This window comes from Dendrobates tinctorius, unplaced genomic scaffold (genome assembly GCF_039654945.1).
Source record: "Dendrobates tinctorius isolate UK_male_01 unplaced genomic scaffold, ASM3965494v1 ptg000073l, whole genome shotgun sequence".
Classification (NCBI taxonomy): Eukaryota; Metazoa; Chordata; class Amphibia; order Anura; family Dendrobatidae; genus Dendrobates; species Dendrobates tinctorius.
Window position 1 is genome coordinate 4,344,639 of NW_027361741.1, and position 16,709 is coordinate 4,361,347.

General features: G+C 46.9%; 1 protein-coding gene across 3 annotated transcripts in view; it reads right to left on the bottom strand.

The window, feature by feature from the left end:
- SDSL (serine dehydratase like) overlaps window positions 1-16,709 on the bottom strand; it is a 149,507-nt gene that overhangs the window by 101,787 nt on the left and 31,011 nt on the right. For 2 of the 3 annotated variants that reach the window (XM_073582572.1, XM_073582570.1), the window contains exon 1: window positions 5,448-5,575. The exons of the other annotated variant lie outside the window; for it this stretch is intronic. The gene's annotated coding sequence lies outside the window, so the exon portion shown is untranslated. Of the gene's footprint in view, window positions 1-5,447; window positions 5,576-16,709 lie in introns of those variants that run through there. 3 annotated transcript variants of the gene reach the window in all.

The window sequence follows — 16,709 nt, forward strand, 5'->3', positions numbered from 1 at the left end:
CAAAAAAAACTAAATGTATAAAGCATATGAGTTGATCAAAAACATTACTTACCATGCACGTGTATACATAAAGGGTTCCATTAACGCACCCGATCGCTGAATTTGTGATGCCACAGCGATCTCGCCAGTGAAATCGCTGTGTGTGACATGGATCAGCGACCGGCCCCCTTGCCGGGTATCGCTGATCGTGCTCCATCGTCCTAGGCCGTTTTTTGATCGTTGGTCTCCCGCTGGCCAGCGCGCATTGCTGTGTGTGGCAGCGAGAGACCAGCGATCAGTGACGCTGGACGGTGGTTTCAAATGTAAACAGCGGGTATCTAAGAGCCGCGCGGCTCTTAGTTACCCGCTGTTTACCTTGTAAACCAGCGTGCATGCTGGTCCTGATCGCTAGAGGGGCTGTCTATGTGACAGCTCACCAGCGATCAGCCTAACGATGTCCCAGGGATCCCATCCATGTCGGATCGTTGGTGGGATCGCTGGGACATCGTTATGTGTAACGGGGCCTTTAGTCTATCCTGTGTGTGACCACTAGATGACAGCAGTCCAGCTTTAAAACCATATGGAAAAACCTTGAGTCATCGAACCTCCAGATGGAAAACATACAGCCGAAGTAATGATGATGATATACGGTAATAGCCTTAAATACTAGTTAAATAAATATGTAATCAAAAGTAAGAAATTAAATTCAATTCGTGGAGTACCTTGAAACTTGTGTGCCCCAATGTAAAATCAACTACAGAGTCCCCAACTATAACTTGTCTTAAGTAAAATGGTCTTCTCAAATAAGTCAGAGACCTTTTGTTTCCCTTGATTTCAAGGGCCCAGGTGCGATTGCACTCCCTGCATCCACTATAGTTACGCCCCTGATTTCAGCCATATACATTGTATGCTATCTGCTAGTAAACTCATACTACAATTCAATGTAGTGCAGCTCAGCCATTGAACATTGTTATTATGTAAAAGCAAAAATAATACTAATACATATCAGAAAGTGCTACAATTACAGCACCATGGAATTAATGGTGCAATATAAATAAATAAATAATAATAACAATGACAAAAGAACTATAGGAGGCAAAACACAAAATTTGTAGAAAAATATCACATCAAGTATTAAGCACAGAGGGGTCATTCTTATTAAGTTCAAACCTACAGTATTTAGTTTACAAGAATCTCAACAATACAGTTAGGTCCAAAAATACTTGGACAGTGACAAATGTTTTGGCACTTCGGCTGTTTACCAAAACATATTCAGGTCTGATTTATATAATCAATATGGGCATAAAGTGCAGACTCTCAGCTTCAATTTGAGGGCATTCACATCCTAATTGGAGTAAGGGGTTAGGAATTACAGCTCCTTAATATGTAGCTGCCTTTTTTTGAAGGGACCAAAAGTAACTGGACAATTATCTCAAGAGCTCTTTAAATAGCCTGCATGGGCTATTCCCTTGTTAACTGAACATCTGTTAAGCAAGTAAAAAGTCTGAAGCTGATTCCAGGTGTGGCATTTGCATTTTAAAGCTGTTGCTGTGAATCCACAACATGTGGTTAAAGAAGCTCTCAATGGAAAAGAAACAGACCATTATTAGGCTGAAAAAAAAAGAAAAAAAACATCAGATAGCTAGCAGAAATGCTAGCAGCAGTCAAATCAACAGTTTTGAACATTCTGCCAAAAAAAAGAGCACAGTGGTGAGCTTGGGAACTCAAAAGGACAGAACGTCCACGGACGATAACAGTAATGGATGATAACAGGATCCTTTCGATGGTGAAGAAAAATCCCTTCACAACATTCACCCAAGTGAAGATTGCTCTCCAGGAAGTAGGTGTTTCAATATCTTGGTCCACCATAAAGAAAAGACTTCCTGAGAGCAAATACAGAGGTTTCACCACAAGGTGTAAATCATTGATCAGCCTTAAAAATAGAAAGGCCAGATTAGATTTTGCCTAAAAAAAGATCTAAATATGTCAGTCCAGCTCTGGAAAAGCATTCTTTGGACTGATGAAACTGTACCAGAATGATTAGTATGGAGATGGTTTGGAATTGCTCATTTTCCAAAGCACACTGCATTTTCTGTGAAATATGGTGGAGGTAGTGTGAAGGCATGGGTACGTATGGCCTCCAATGGCACTTGGTCACTAGTGTTTATTGCAGCCGGATGAATTATGAAGTGTGCAGGGCGATACTTTCTGCTCAGATTCAACTAAATTCAGCAAGGTTGATTGGACTGTGCTTCACAGTACAGGTGGACCTAAAATGACCTAAAACATGCTACAAAATGAACCCAGTAGTTTTTTAGGGCATAGAAGTGGAAAATTCTGCAATGGCCAAGTCACTCACCAGTTCGCAAACCCATTGAGCAGCATTTCACATGCTTCAGACAAAATTTAATATTTGTGGACCTAACTGTATATGTTGCTTATATAAGTATAAGTACATATCTTTATATATGCTTATGCATGCCTCCCAACGTTTGAAGAACAAAAAGAGGGACAGATAATGTGGCGTGCGTAGCACATTGTAGCAAATTTTGGCAAAGCCCAGGCCTCACCCCTGTCCACACCCATTTACAATTTCTTTCTCCCCTGGCAGAAGGAGATGTCAGAGGGGTGCTAGCAGTAAGGGAAACTCAGCAGACATCTGAGACTCAGCCTGTGGCTTGATGAAGGCTCATAAATGGTGTGATTACAGTAAAAGACATATAAGGAATTTGCACAAAATGCTTAAAATATCTGGACACTTCTCAGGAATTTTTATGATTTTTGTATAGGAATAGACATGCATGGTAACCATTAAGATCTAGTCAGCTAAGAATAGTTAGTATAATGTACGTTGTTTAAAGTAGATAATTGTGGTTGTTCTTCCTGGATCTACCTAAAGGTCAGAGGCGAAATTACAGAATAAGACTCAGGATAAGATTATTCTGAATCTGGATCATCCAGTGTTTTTTTTAGTTGTTGAGTCATTAAGGCACCACCACTCCAGTGTTTTGTTTTGCTTTTATTCCAGCGCTGGAGTGCAGCTTCTAATCTAAGGTTCCTTACCCTAGACTTATGGGTCGCCCTCCCAGGGCTGTGGGGTACTCGGTACCGGGCCGGTGTCAGTGGGATGTGTCACAGCAGCGGTGACCCGGTCCGTGGCCCTGGGCGCCCAAGTAATGGTGGAATGTGATGTAGTTTAAGTGGAATGGAATAGTTCGTGACACCACCTGTGGTGTTTGGCAAGCAAGATGTTAAGCCAACGCTGTGTGCAGATCCTCTGGGGCTGATGGTGTGTTGCAGCATAGATGGTGTAGCTCCCCACAGGTGAAGCTGTAACCCCAGGGCAGTGTAATTGCAATAGAGGAGGATAGGCGCAGGTGGTGTGAGGAATGCTGGTACGCAGATGTAGCAGTGCTGACGGTGTTAGCGCACAAATGAATGGAAGACACCAGGGACTGCAGTTCCAAAGCTTTACTCACAGTCCGTGGTACACACTGGTGCCTGCTTCTGTGCCGTGTCCTCCGGGGCAGAGACTCAATCAACCTCCTGGGCAAGTCAGGATTCTCCTCTCCAACACTCCGCCAACATGTACCTTTCCTGAACGACTCCTCTATTGCGCCTTAAGGTGTGAAGAGCTCCAGTACCGTGGTACTCTGGAGTTCCTCCTGTCAGATGTTCCTAACAACTCTACTCGTATAGCAGACAGCTGTAGCCTCTCTTGGGGACTCCCTTCTCCGGAGTCCTGGCTCTCTATTCAGTTGCTGTTGTGCCCCAAGTCTTAGATGGGAGTAGTGCATTTACAGCCAACTCCTCCACCGGTGCCTGCTGCAGAACCATAAGTGTCCATATAACCTCGGGGACCGGGCCCCGGTCTTGCGCTGAGAACCTATAGGCAGGGTTCTCCTTCCAACCCACGTCTCCTCTCTGTTCTCCTACTCCTTCGTTCCGCACTGATCCTTCTCTCTCTTATGGAAGCTTAGGTTGCAATTCTACGTCTTTCTCCTTCTGTTCCTTTCCCGTGCCAGCTGGCTCAGATCACTGACGCAGCTGCAGCACTCCTTCTCCTCGGACCCGTCCTCAGACTCTCCTGACTGACTGTCCTTCTCCCACCTGACCTCCCGTCAGACTGACCTCCAGACTCCACTCCTCAGACTGATCTGAAATTCTAAACCTTCCCAACCTTTTATATGGATCTCAACTCCACCCACCTCCCAGCACATCCAGTGTTCCAAGCAGGGAACCACCAAGGCACTCCTAATGTCTAGGAGGAGAGAGACACCTCAATGTGGTTGTGCTGAACTACCCTGTCGTGTGGGATGCAAGTGTTGGAGCGTGGAAAGGAGTTCCCAACTTACCCGGATGGTGGGGCACTACACCTTAGGAGAAGGTGCAGTACCTCTGTGGCGACTGAGCCTCAGGGGTGCCACACTTATACTTACCTGCCATCATCTTCACCTTCTATTGCCGCTGGTCCTGGTCTCCAGTTTATGAAGTGTTGGATAGCTCCAGTTTTTGACGTACGAGCCGGAGGTCACTTTTCAATACAAGTCTATATGAGCCTCGTACTGGCTCTCAGACTTAAATTAAGTGCTTGTGACCATTACTTCTGACTTGCGGTCAGTCAGAAGTTGCTGCCACAAGATGATGCCACAGAACTTGAGCAGTGCCGAAAAAGGGAGAAGACAGCGGTGAGTAAGTATAAGGGCTCATAATCACTTGCGAGAAACTCACACGAGTCTCGCACGTCAATACCCGGCAGTGAGGCCGGCACTCGGATCGGAACGTTCAGCTGCATTTATTTCTATATTTCAGGTGCCTTAGATTAGAAACACCACTCCAGCACTGAAAAAAAACACTGAAGTAATGCTTAAAATATGCTTTAGTCTGATCAATTCTACCATTAGAAGCTCTGGTACCGAGTACAGATTGCATATTTGGGATAAATTTTCAGTTTCGATTTAAGGGCAGAAAACTTGCTGCTTAATATGGTACCAGTTAAGTAGATGAGATTTTAGCAAATCTCATTTAAATACGGAAAATATCAATGCAGAAATTTACATGCGGAGCAGGTTTACAAATCTGGGGTATGTCAATTCTTTGTGAGACATTGATTTCTCCCCTTGCAATTACTGAAGGTGAAATCTGCTTCAGACCCCCAATTTGGCCTGCAGCAAAACCCTGTAAGGGTGCAATTGCACCTGCAGATTTTGCAGCATTAAATGACCGCTGATTGGTAATACCGTATTTACCCATCACGGTGGTTTAATAGCCTGTTTACATAGGTAGACCACTCTTGAGATGGGCACTGAACATTCTAACAGATCCTTCTACGCGCATAGGCTGCCATTGTTCTCAGCAGTGCAGTCTGGTCCTGTTCTGAGCAATGGTCGTTTATGATAATCTCACAGTGTAATGAACCTTAACACAGCTGTGTGCAACTTCTTTGTTAAATATTTGTAAGCTCTTACCATAATTATCTCCGGTACACGAGATAATAATTACTTCATGAATTCGTTGAGCAGACAGAAAACAAACCCGGAGTAGATCCTGACAATCAAAAAAGAAAAAGAGCGGGAGATAATCCAGTGATCTTGGGGACTGGACAGTGATTTCTCTAGGGTTGTTGACTGGGTTAATCTGTAACTCCCAGAAGCAAGGTCTGTGTAATAAGTTTACTGACTCAACAAGTTGGCAAAACACTTTAAAGTAAACTTACTCTTATTTAAAGGTTGTTTTTTCAATGGCTACCCACATCCGGTGATCCTCTACCTGTAAGCCAATAAGCGGGCATTTAATAGCCTGTTTAGAGAGGCCAACTGCACTTCCATTGCCATAGAACAATCAATAATATGATCGTTCTGTGCAAACAGAATATCAAGATCTAAGAAACACATACAGGTCACACAGGATGAAAGCTTAAAACTCAGAACAGCTGACGAATGAGTATTTCGCTTGTTCCTGGGGTGTCTGGCCGTCTACATAGACAAGCCATTAATCGGGACACGAGTATTTGTAAGAATTCTCAGTCTCTATTATGTGCCTATGTAAATTAAGCTTTAGAACACAGCTTGAGTATCAATTTCCAAATTTCAACATCCTATCAAATGCTGTTGCCTTTATTCTGCCTATGTCACAGTGTATACATGCTGTCTATAATGCAGCCTCTGCCTGCTCATGGGCTACAGGTCAGACCTATTATTGGATTGTGTCACAGAAAGCTTAAAATCTCGAGGAGAAAGAGGGCTTACAATCTAAAACCCTCTTGGTAATAAGACCACATGTTTAACATATGGGAAGAGAGTAAATATTGCTCAGAAGTGAAAACTAATTAAAACTCCCTTTGAAGATGCAACTGCATGCAGTGACCAAATAATTCAACTAGGGTATCCATTCCGGGAAGAAGTCAGGAAGACAGAGATTCATAGATTTTGAGAGGAAAGGAAGTGAAAATCTAACACCTTTAGCGGTAACTCTTGTTCTTTTTGGAGGAAACTGGACGTCTGCCACGAACTAGTTAGTTCAGTGCCTATGGTCAGATATGAATATTGGGGTTTGTGTCAATCCAATATTGATGGGACATATATTTTCAACTTTAGGGCTAGTACATATGCATATTTTTTCATAACTGTGAGACATGCCTATCAGCCCCAAATCACTAGTGGCCAGATAGCTGACAACATCTATGCCATGTTCCCAATGTAAAATCACAATAAAAAATATGACGGTGAAATTGAATGCCTGTGATCGTCAGGAGTGAAGATCGGGACTCTCATATTCTTCTGAAACTGAAGCCACATCCCATGATTAGCCATGTTATGAGTCATCAGGGGAAGATGTGTAACTTATGCTAGTTTCACACTAGCTTATTTTCCACGCAGCGCTCGGTGCCGCTAAGCCCCGCCCCCTGACGGCTCCCTGCCCGCCAAATCCGGTCATCGCCACCTACCATCGCACACGGCTGCATGCGATCTGCGCACCCTATCTTTAGCATAGGGTGCGCAGACCTGCGCTGGCCGTGCGCTAGTAGGATTTTAGCGTGCGCTGCGCACTTTTGAAGGTGCGCCGAACGCGCCAAAATGCAACATGGTGCGTGGAAAATAAGCTAGTGTGAAACTAGCCTGAGGTGGATTATGATCTGTGCTCAATGCCGGAAGATACATCGCCGTGTAGGTTTGACCCATGTTAACCAGACATTTTCCAATCAGATTGCTTTCATCCACTAAGCTCTGAAACCATTGCAGTGATGTCAGGTTTAGTTATTTTCTTTTATGTAGTTGTATGTGTTGGAGTGGGCAATTAATTTTCCGGAGTTGCTGCATGAGATGTAATGACTGTGGTGGAGGTAACCAATAAACTTAAATAATTCTGCTCAATAATTAATATATTATTATTTTAGAGTATGTTGCTTCTACTTCTAGTACATGTTAGGGTACCGTTACACTTAGCGATGCACCAGCGATCCCGACAACGATATGGATCGCTGGTGCATCGCTAAGTGGTCGCTAGTGAGCTGCCAAACAGGCAGATCTCACCATCGACATAACAGGGGTCGGGGGTCGCTACTTACCTGTCAGACGCGGCGATCCTGACGTTCTCCCGCCCGCGTCCACGCGTCGCTCGTCGGCGCCACAGGAAGCCCAGCAGGAAGCGCCTGACAAGAAATGGTCCAGGACGTTTTCGCGCGATCAGCGATAATCAGCGGGGGAGCCGGTCGGAGGTAAGTATCACATGTAGCGATATCGCTAGCAATATCGCTGCTGCGTCACAAAATCAGTGACATTACAGCGATATTGCTAGCGATATCGCTATGTGTAACAGGCCCTTTATGATAGGGCTTATTGTGACACATTCTCTTATCAGCAACAGATAATTTAAACAGATAATTTACTGCTTTTTATAAAGTTTATAAAAAGCAGTAAATTACATTACTCCTATTAGTCAGTTCTTGTGCCTTGATCAACGGCTCCCCATACACAGTATGATGTCCCCACAGCCCCCCAAACAGTATGATGTTTCCACAGCTTCCACACACAATATGATGAACCTCACAGCTCACCACACATACTATGATTCACTCACACACAGTACCATGCCCAAACACACAATATGAGGACACTCCAATACAGTATGATGCTTCACACACACACACACACACACATTATGATTTCCTAAAATTCCTAAATATATTATGTTACATCCACAGCCTCACACATAGCATCATGGTCCCTACAGTTTTTTTTACAAGGGACATGGGCTTCAGTGGATTAGGTGTAAGAGTAAGTTCACACAGGGCGTTTTTGCTGCATTTTTATCAGCGTTTTTCAATGCTAATTTTCAGCTGCTTTGTCCATTATCAGCAAAGCCTAAGAGATTTCAGAAATCTCATGCACACACATTGTTTTTTTTTGTATCATCAGGAATTTGTGCTTTGCTGTGTTTTTTGGACATAGAGCATGTCACTTCTTTCAGCTTTTGCTGCGTTTTTTCACCCATTGGCTGAAAAACGCTGCAAAAATGCAGGTATCATTAATTGCTGCTTTTTTTCTGCAGAAAAGTCATGCGAAGCAGGAAGTGACCTCACAGGCAAGAGCTTGGGATGTGGTTAGTGAGGTGTCCATAGTGACAGTGAGCTATTGTGAGGTAGTGTCAGGTAGTAGTGAGGTGTTAGGAGCTATTGTGAGGTAGTGTCAGGTAGTAGCATACCTCCCAACTTTTGAAGAAGGGAAAGAGGGACAAAGGCTGTGGCGCGCACAGCGCTTTGTGGCAAATTTTAGGCCACGCCCCGACCACACCCATTTTCCAATTAGTCACACACATGTCCATGCCCAAACCACACCCATTTAGCACACTGACTGGTACTGAGGGCACAGTGGCTGGTTCTGTGGGCTGTTATGATTGGGTCACCGAGGAGAAGAGCAAGCCCAAGCCAAGCCATAGAAGTCCAGAGAGGTTGGTAACTAAGCGGATTGCAGACCCCTGATCCTAGCCACACAACTAGCAGTAGCCGTGGAGCGTACCTACGATGATCCTAGATGCCTCGACACAGCCGGAGAGCTAACTAAGCCTAAAGCAAGAAAGGGGAAATCTAAACTGCCCCAGAGCAGACCCCAAAGGAATAGATAGCCCCCAAACATATATTGTCGGTGAGACAAGATGAAAACACAAACGCAGGCAGGAAAATAGACTGATGGGGCCCTCACTGACTAGACAGGACAGGAAAGGAAAGACACTGTCTGCAATCACACAAAAAACCTTGCAAAAAGGTCCAAAGCGTCTGATGCAAAAAATACTGAAATCGCACGACTTCGCCACTATATCAGCACTCTGGTATATTCTGAAAGCAGAGCAAAAAGAGGCCAATCTAATAAGGGACAAAAACAAACTGGCACAAGCAGTAACATATGGATGGTGATTCAGCACAGCCCCGGTCGGAGCTGGCTGACCCACACAAAACTGAAATAGACAAAACCAGATCAAATGTAAACAGAATAGCAAAAGAACACTCAGCTGAACATGCAGGGACTGAGCTGGAAACTAAGACGTCAGGAGGCAGGAAGAAAATCACCAGCAGGGATAGAGGGAGTCGGCTGTCTTAAATCCCAGTCTGAAACCCCAGATCTCCAATCGTCATCCTCATTATCAGGTGGCAAGCCTCTGTTAATCCGTTCAGCTCCATTACCTCCAGTAACCACCAGAGGGAGCCCAGAAAGAGAACTCGCAACCACTCTGTCAATTTGACCAGCTCCACTACTTTCAGTAGTAACCAGAGGTAGGCCAGAAAACGAATTCACAACAGTGAGTGAGCACACTGAGGAAAAGAAAGAAAGAACAGAGAGAGAGAAAAAAGAAAACAGAGAGAGAAAGAAAGGAGAGAGAGAGAAAGAAAGAAAGAAAGAAAGGGGAAACAAAGAACAGAGAGAAAGAAAGAAGCAGAGAGAAAGAAAGGAAGAACAGAGAGAAAGAAAATGGGGACAGAAAAAAGAACAGAGAGAGAGATAGAAAAAAAGAAAAAAGGGAAAGAAAGTGTCATGATCCAAGTTGGATATGACAGGTTTTGAAAAAGTAACCTTTTTTCCTTTGAGCTGGTTGCTTAGAGCTAGTTTTGCCCCCGGTGGCCATTAGGGTTATTACACAGTGGTGTCTTTTGTTCTAGTTTACCCCCGGTGGTGGTGAGTGTTATTGCACATGATAATGAAGCAGGTGTGATTCCTTGGGTCCAGCCTATAAAGGTGTAGCAGGTGGTTTCACTCACTGTTGGTGATATTGGTCTTTTCCAACCATCCTTAGTGAAGGAAGGAACTTGAGAAGAGTCTCGGGCAGCTCAGTCAGAATCCTGGAGTGGCAGCTATGGTGTCAGCGAGGTGTTCTTGCAAAGCTTGGTGGAGTGGCAGCTATGGTGAAAGCTGCACTCAGATGCTGGACTCTGTTGCTGGAAGAGAGCTGCACTCAGATGCTGGACTCTGTTGCTGGAAAGCTGCACTCGGATGCTGGACTCTGTTGCTGGAAAACTGCACTCAGGTGTTGGATCCGGTTGGAGGAAAAGATGCACTCAGGTGTCGGACTCTGTTGCTGAGAGCATTAGCAACAGATCAAAGCTAAGTGGTGTTTCCCTGTTTGTCACTTTCCTCAATGTGTGTTTTAGTGCAGTGGTGGGATTAGTTTCTGCACCATCCACTTCACTAGTAAGGGATTGGTTCAGGGTGAGCTAGGGATTTCAGGTATCCTGATCGGCGCCCGGTGCGGAACCGGCCTAGGGATCGTTAGGAGTGTAGAGACACTGACTCAGGAGAGTGCAGGAGGTCTCCACGTCCCCGTTCCCTATCGCAGGGCCACCATTGTAATTGTTTCCTGGTTTTCCCCTTTATACTGAAATTCGCCTGCTGGAGGTGGTGTATCCGTCCTCATGTTCTACTATTTAAATTCGCCCTGCTGGAGGCGGTGTATCCAGGGTCACACATGTCATATAAATTCGCCCGGCTGGAGGCGGTGTGTCCAGTCACACGTGACCATGACAGAAAGAACAGAGAGAGAAAGAAAGAAAGAGGGGAAAGAACAGAGAAAGAAAGTGGGGAAATAAAGAAAGAGCATAGAGAGAAAGAAAGAAAGAGAAAGGAGAAAGAAAGAACAGAGAGAAAGACGGGACAGAAAAAAATAACAGAGAGAAAAAAAGAAGGGAAAGAAAGAAAAGAGCGAAAGAAAGAATAGAGAGAGAGAAAGGAAGAGGGGAAATAAAGAACAGAGAGAAAGAAAGAAAAGAGAGAGAGAAAGATAGGAAAGAAAGATTAGAGAGAGAAGGAAAGAGATGAAAGAAAGAACAGAGCGAAAGAAAGAACAGAGAGAAAGGAAGAGGAGAAAGAAAGAACAGAGAGAAAGAAAGAAACAGAGAAAGAAAGATTCTATAAAGATACTATAGCAACCCGGCTCCCATTGTAATGCCCACCTGAGCCTCCCGATGCAGGACATGATCAGCTCACATGGCAGACATCCCTGAGTCCAAGACAATCCTGCTGTCCATGCTATCGGAGGACACAGTGATGGATCTGAAGCATTCCCTGAAGTGCCTCCATGGTTCCGTCACAATCTCCTCCCGAAATTACTTAATTTCCGGTCAGCTTCTAGCACGTCGCTTCCGGTGGAATGTCACGTGTGAATTTCAAAGTGCTCTTTGGGGCTCCGCCGTATACTCCTGCGTCCGCGGAAAAAGTAAGCTCCCAGCCGGGGCAGTGGGGCAGACTCTCAAAATCGTGACTGTCCCGCTGGATCCAGGACACCTCATACACACACTGTTCCGCTTTGTATGCCTCGTACACACACGGTTCGTTCCGTACACCTCGCACACACATGGTTCCGTTCCGTACACCTCGCACACACACAGCTCCACTCAGTACACACATGGCTCCAGTCCGTAAACCTTGTACACATGCAGCTCGGCTCCGTACACACGGACCACGCTCTGTACACCTTGTACACATATGGCTCCACTCCATAAACCTTGTACACATGCGGCTTTGCTCCATACACTTCGTACACATGCGGTTCTGCTCCATACACCTCGTACACACACGGCTCCGCTCTGTACACACACGGCTCAGCTCCATACACTTTGTACACACATGGCTCCATTCCATACACCTCGTAAAAACATGGCTCCGCTCCATACACCTCCTACACATGCGGCTCCACTCTGTACACTTCGTACACACGAGGCTCCGCTCCGTACACCTCGTACACACGCGGCTCGGCTCCGCACACCTCGTACACACACAGCTCGGCTCCGCATACCTTGTGCACACGCAGCTCTGCTCCGTACACCTCGTACACACGGCTCCGCTCCGTACACCTCATACACAGGCGGCTCTGCTCCGCACACCTTGTACACACGCGGCTCCACTCCATACACCCCGTACACGCGGCTCTGCTCCGCACACCTCGTACACACGCAGTTCCGCTTTCCACACCTTGTACACACGCGGCTCCGCTCCGCACACCTTGTACACACGCAGCTCCGCTCCGCACACCTCGTACACACGCGGTTCCGCACACCTTGTACACACGCGGCTCCGCTCCGTACACCTCGCACACATGTGGCTCCGCTCCGTACACCTCGCACACACATGGCTCCGCTCCGTACACCTCGTACACACGGCTCCGCGCCATACACCTTGTACACAAACGGCTCTGCTCCATATACCTCGTACACGTGTGGCTCTGCTCCGTACACCTCATACACACACGGCTCCGCTCCGTATACCTCGTACACACGGCTCCGCGCCGTATACCTCGTACACACGGCTCCGCGCCGTACACCTTGTACACACACAGCTCTGCTCCATAGACCTCGTACACAAGTGGCTCTGCTCCGTACACCTCATACACATGCGGCTCCGCACACCTCGTACACACGCGGCACCTCTCTGCACACCTCGTACACACGCGGCTCTGCTCCGTACACCTCGCACACACACGGCTCCGCTCCGTACACCTCGTACACACGGCTCCGCTCCGTACACCTCGTACACACGGCTCCGCTCCGTACACCTCGTACACACGGCTCCGCTCCGTACACCTCGTACACACGGCTCCACTCCGTATACCTCGTACACACATGGCTCTGCTCCGTATACCTCGTACAGATGTGGCTCTGCTCCGTACACCTCGTACACGTGCGGCTCTGCTCCGTACACTTCATACACACACGGCTCCGCTCTATACACCTCGTACACATGCAGCTTTGCTCCGTACACATCTGTTCTTTCTTTATTTCTCCCCCTGTTATTTCTTTCTCTCTATTCTTTCTTTTCCTTCTTTCTTTCCTCTTTCTTTCTCTCTGTTCTTTCTTTTCACTCTTTTTCTTTCTTTCTCTCTCTGTTCTTTCTTTCCCCTCTTTCTTTCTCTCTGTTCTTTATTTCCCTCTTTCTTTCTCTCTGTTCTTTCTTTCTTTCCCCTCTTTTTCTCGCTCTCACTGTTCTTTCTTTCCCTTCTTTTCTCTCTACCTGTTCTTTCTTTCCCCTCTTTCTTTCTCTCTGTTCTTTCTTTCCTCACTTTCTTTCTCTCTCCCTCTCTATTCTTTCTCCTCTTTCCTTCTCTCTGATCTGTTCTTTCTTTCCTCTCTTTCTCTCTGCCTCTCTGTTCTTTTTTTCTTTCCCCTCTTTCTTTCTCTGTTTTTTCTCTCGCTCTCTGTTCTTTTTTTCTTTCTCTCTGTTCTTCCTTTCTTTTCCTCAGTACCAGTCAGTGTGCCCACAGTACCAGCCACTGTGCCCATAATGCCAGCCACTGTGCCCTCAGTATCAGTCAATGTGATCAGCAGTGCTAAATGGGTGCTGTTGGGGTGTGGACATGGGTGTGACTAGTTGTGAAATGGGTGGTGTGGCCTAAAATTTGCCGCAGCCTTTGTGTCTTTCCCTTCTTCAAAAGTTGGGAGGTATGCCGTTTGTTCCCAGGATGTTGTCATCCATGTGCCATGGTGACATGTGGGTGTGCGCGTGTCTGTATTTGTGGCCCTTAAAAAATGGACCACATACGGACACAAAAACCGGAAGTATGAAGGGGGCCTAAGCTAGAGAGGAGAGCTGCTCTATAAAAGAGGTGTCTGCTGTTACAAACTTAATGTGTCCATTTATTCCATGGACCACCATTCATTGGCACAATATTTACGCTGCAGTGGCTTCCCCCATTGTCTCGTCTGCTTGCTGAAGATGCTGGAATAAATCTGATCTGCAGCTTTAATTTCAAAAAGTGTTGTCTGTGTTGAAACAACAACTCTTTTAAAGTGATTGAATTTTTTTCAGCAATTGAAAAAAAATGTTAAGTAATAATGTCTATTTTTTCAATGGTATAAAATATGAAAAATAATGCAAACTAGTTTTGATATTTTCCACTTTTAAACACTAGGAGGAGCAGCTGTTGAAATTTGCCATGAGCCTAGTATACTCCTAGCTTGCATTATGACTGCAGTAAGAGTGGGCAGGGTCTGCTCACGCGTCTGATGTCGCTCCTCTCCCCTTCCATTCTGGGCGTTTGCAAAAGCAAAAGGGAGGATGAGGTTTAGAATCACAGAGCGGAGACATTGTGTTAATAACTGCAATGTGATACTGAGATCTGGAAATTGTCATTGAGGACGGACGGCAGCTCCGATTTTATTAGTTGGTACTGCTCACTGAATTATGCTCTGGGATTAGGCAAGTGGACTGTATAACATGCTGGAATTAGATCCACACACTGTATCACGCTCTGGGATTAGATATGTAGACTATATCTCATGCAGAGATTAGATCCTCGGACTGCATCACTTTGTATGATTAGATACTTGAACTGTATCGTGCGCAGGAATTAAATACACGAAATGCATCACACAGGTTAAGATACAAGACTCAGCAGATTGTATCACACAGGATGTGATTAGATACGCTGAATATATCACATCAGATGCAGTTAGATACAAGGAGTGTACCACACAGGATGGGGTTAGTTACTCGGAGTGCAAAACACAGGGTGGGTTTAGATACATGAATTATAACACACAGGTTGTTATTAGATACACAGCGTGTATTACACAGGATGAGATTAGATACATGGAGTATATCACACAGATTGGTATTAGATACACGGAGTGTACCACACAGGATGGGATTAGGTGTAAGGGGAGGCCAGGACTGTAGTTGTGACCAGAAAAACTAAAGCATCTGTGTCCCAACCTTCCCTCACAGAAAACTGTATCCCTCTTCTCAGCGTACCCGCATCTCCAGGTTCAGGTCCCCCCGGGCACTTTCCAGGCGGCGACGGTCCCTCTTCCAGGTGACCCCCAGTAATGGGGACACAGTTCAGGATAACTTGAACATTCTCTTTACTTAATACTTCACACATTACATCCACAGTTGACACAGCATGAAATTCACTTGTCTCCTCATCTTTCCCTGCTTTGCTGTCGCTTCTGTGTGGCACACGCCCGGACCGGACCGTCATAGACTGCTCCCCAGTTCCTTACTGGCCTAACTGAGCCATGATGACAATTCCTTTTGCCAGTTTTGCCCCAGACTCGAAATCATCAGTCACCCGGTGTGGTTGCCTCTGGTAAAGCATCCGGCCCATCTGTACCGTTCTTGTCGAAGCTCCAACTTCCTTGATCGCCTCAGTCCAACCGACTCCTGCACTAAAGGCATCCGTCCAGGTGATAAGTTACCACATCTTTGCTCTCCTGTACTGGCCCACTGCTATGATGCACAGTGGCCGTGGATAACGTGGGCTGCAGCAATTTAATGTTACGCGGCTGCCATGCTGTCCGGGCCTATAGCCCATGTGGACACTTCGGGCACCCTGGCCCCATCTGAGCTAACGTCCTAAAATTCCTGTCTTACCACTGTCACGTCGCCGCCGCCTGCGCCCCATCAGACTCACCGGGCCGCCACTTCCCGGCGCGTCCCTGTCTCTGCCCCTGCTCCTATGGCGGCGCTTGCGGTCTCCCGGGAGCAAGCCCCCCGTGGGTCTCGATGGGCGCGTGCACTTCCTCCTCTGTGAGCCCGTCGCTCCTCCTGGTCCTCTCGATGGTATGGAGGACCCTGACCCAGAAGCTCCTCCCCACTCTTCTATATCAGGCCGTCGCTCCCTAGTGACGCTGCCTGATCGTCACGTGTACCTCCGTGTTATTCTGGCCCCACACTTGCTGGCGTCCTCTCCTGCTCCCTCTGCGCTACCGCTGCTAGACTTGCACTCCCATCGCTGTTACCTGTTCTCTCCTGTGTTTCCAGTGTGACAGCCTTGCCATCCCGTGTGTTCCTGCCGTCCTTCCCTGGTCCAGCCTCCTGTGTTCCTGCCGTCCTTCCCTGGTCCAGCCTACTGGGTTCCTGCCGTCCTACCCTGGTCCAGCCTCCTGTGTTCCTGCCGTCCTACCCTGGTCCAGTCTCCTGTGTTCCTGCCGCCCTACCCTGGTCCAGTCTCCTGTGTTCCTGCCGTTCTACCCTGGTCCAGTCTCCTGCCATCCTGCCGCTCTACCTGGTGTCTCCGGCTACCTTGCCGACCACCCGCCTGCGTTCCCCCGGCTGTCTGGGTATCAGCTGCCGCGGTAATAATCTTCCGTGGGCCTGTCCCTAACACTCCCTGTATAGGGGGTGGTCCACCTGGTCCACTCGCCCAGGGGAGGTTCGTTGCCGTGGTCCAGTGGGTTCACCCTCGGGGATCCTAACAGTACGATCAGGCCATGAATCCCGCTGGTACCTCAGCAACCACCCAGAAGG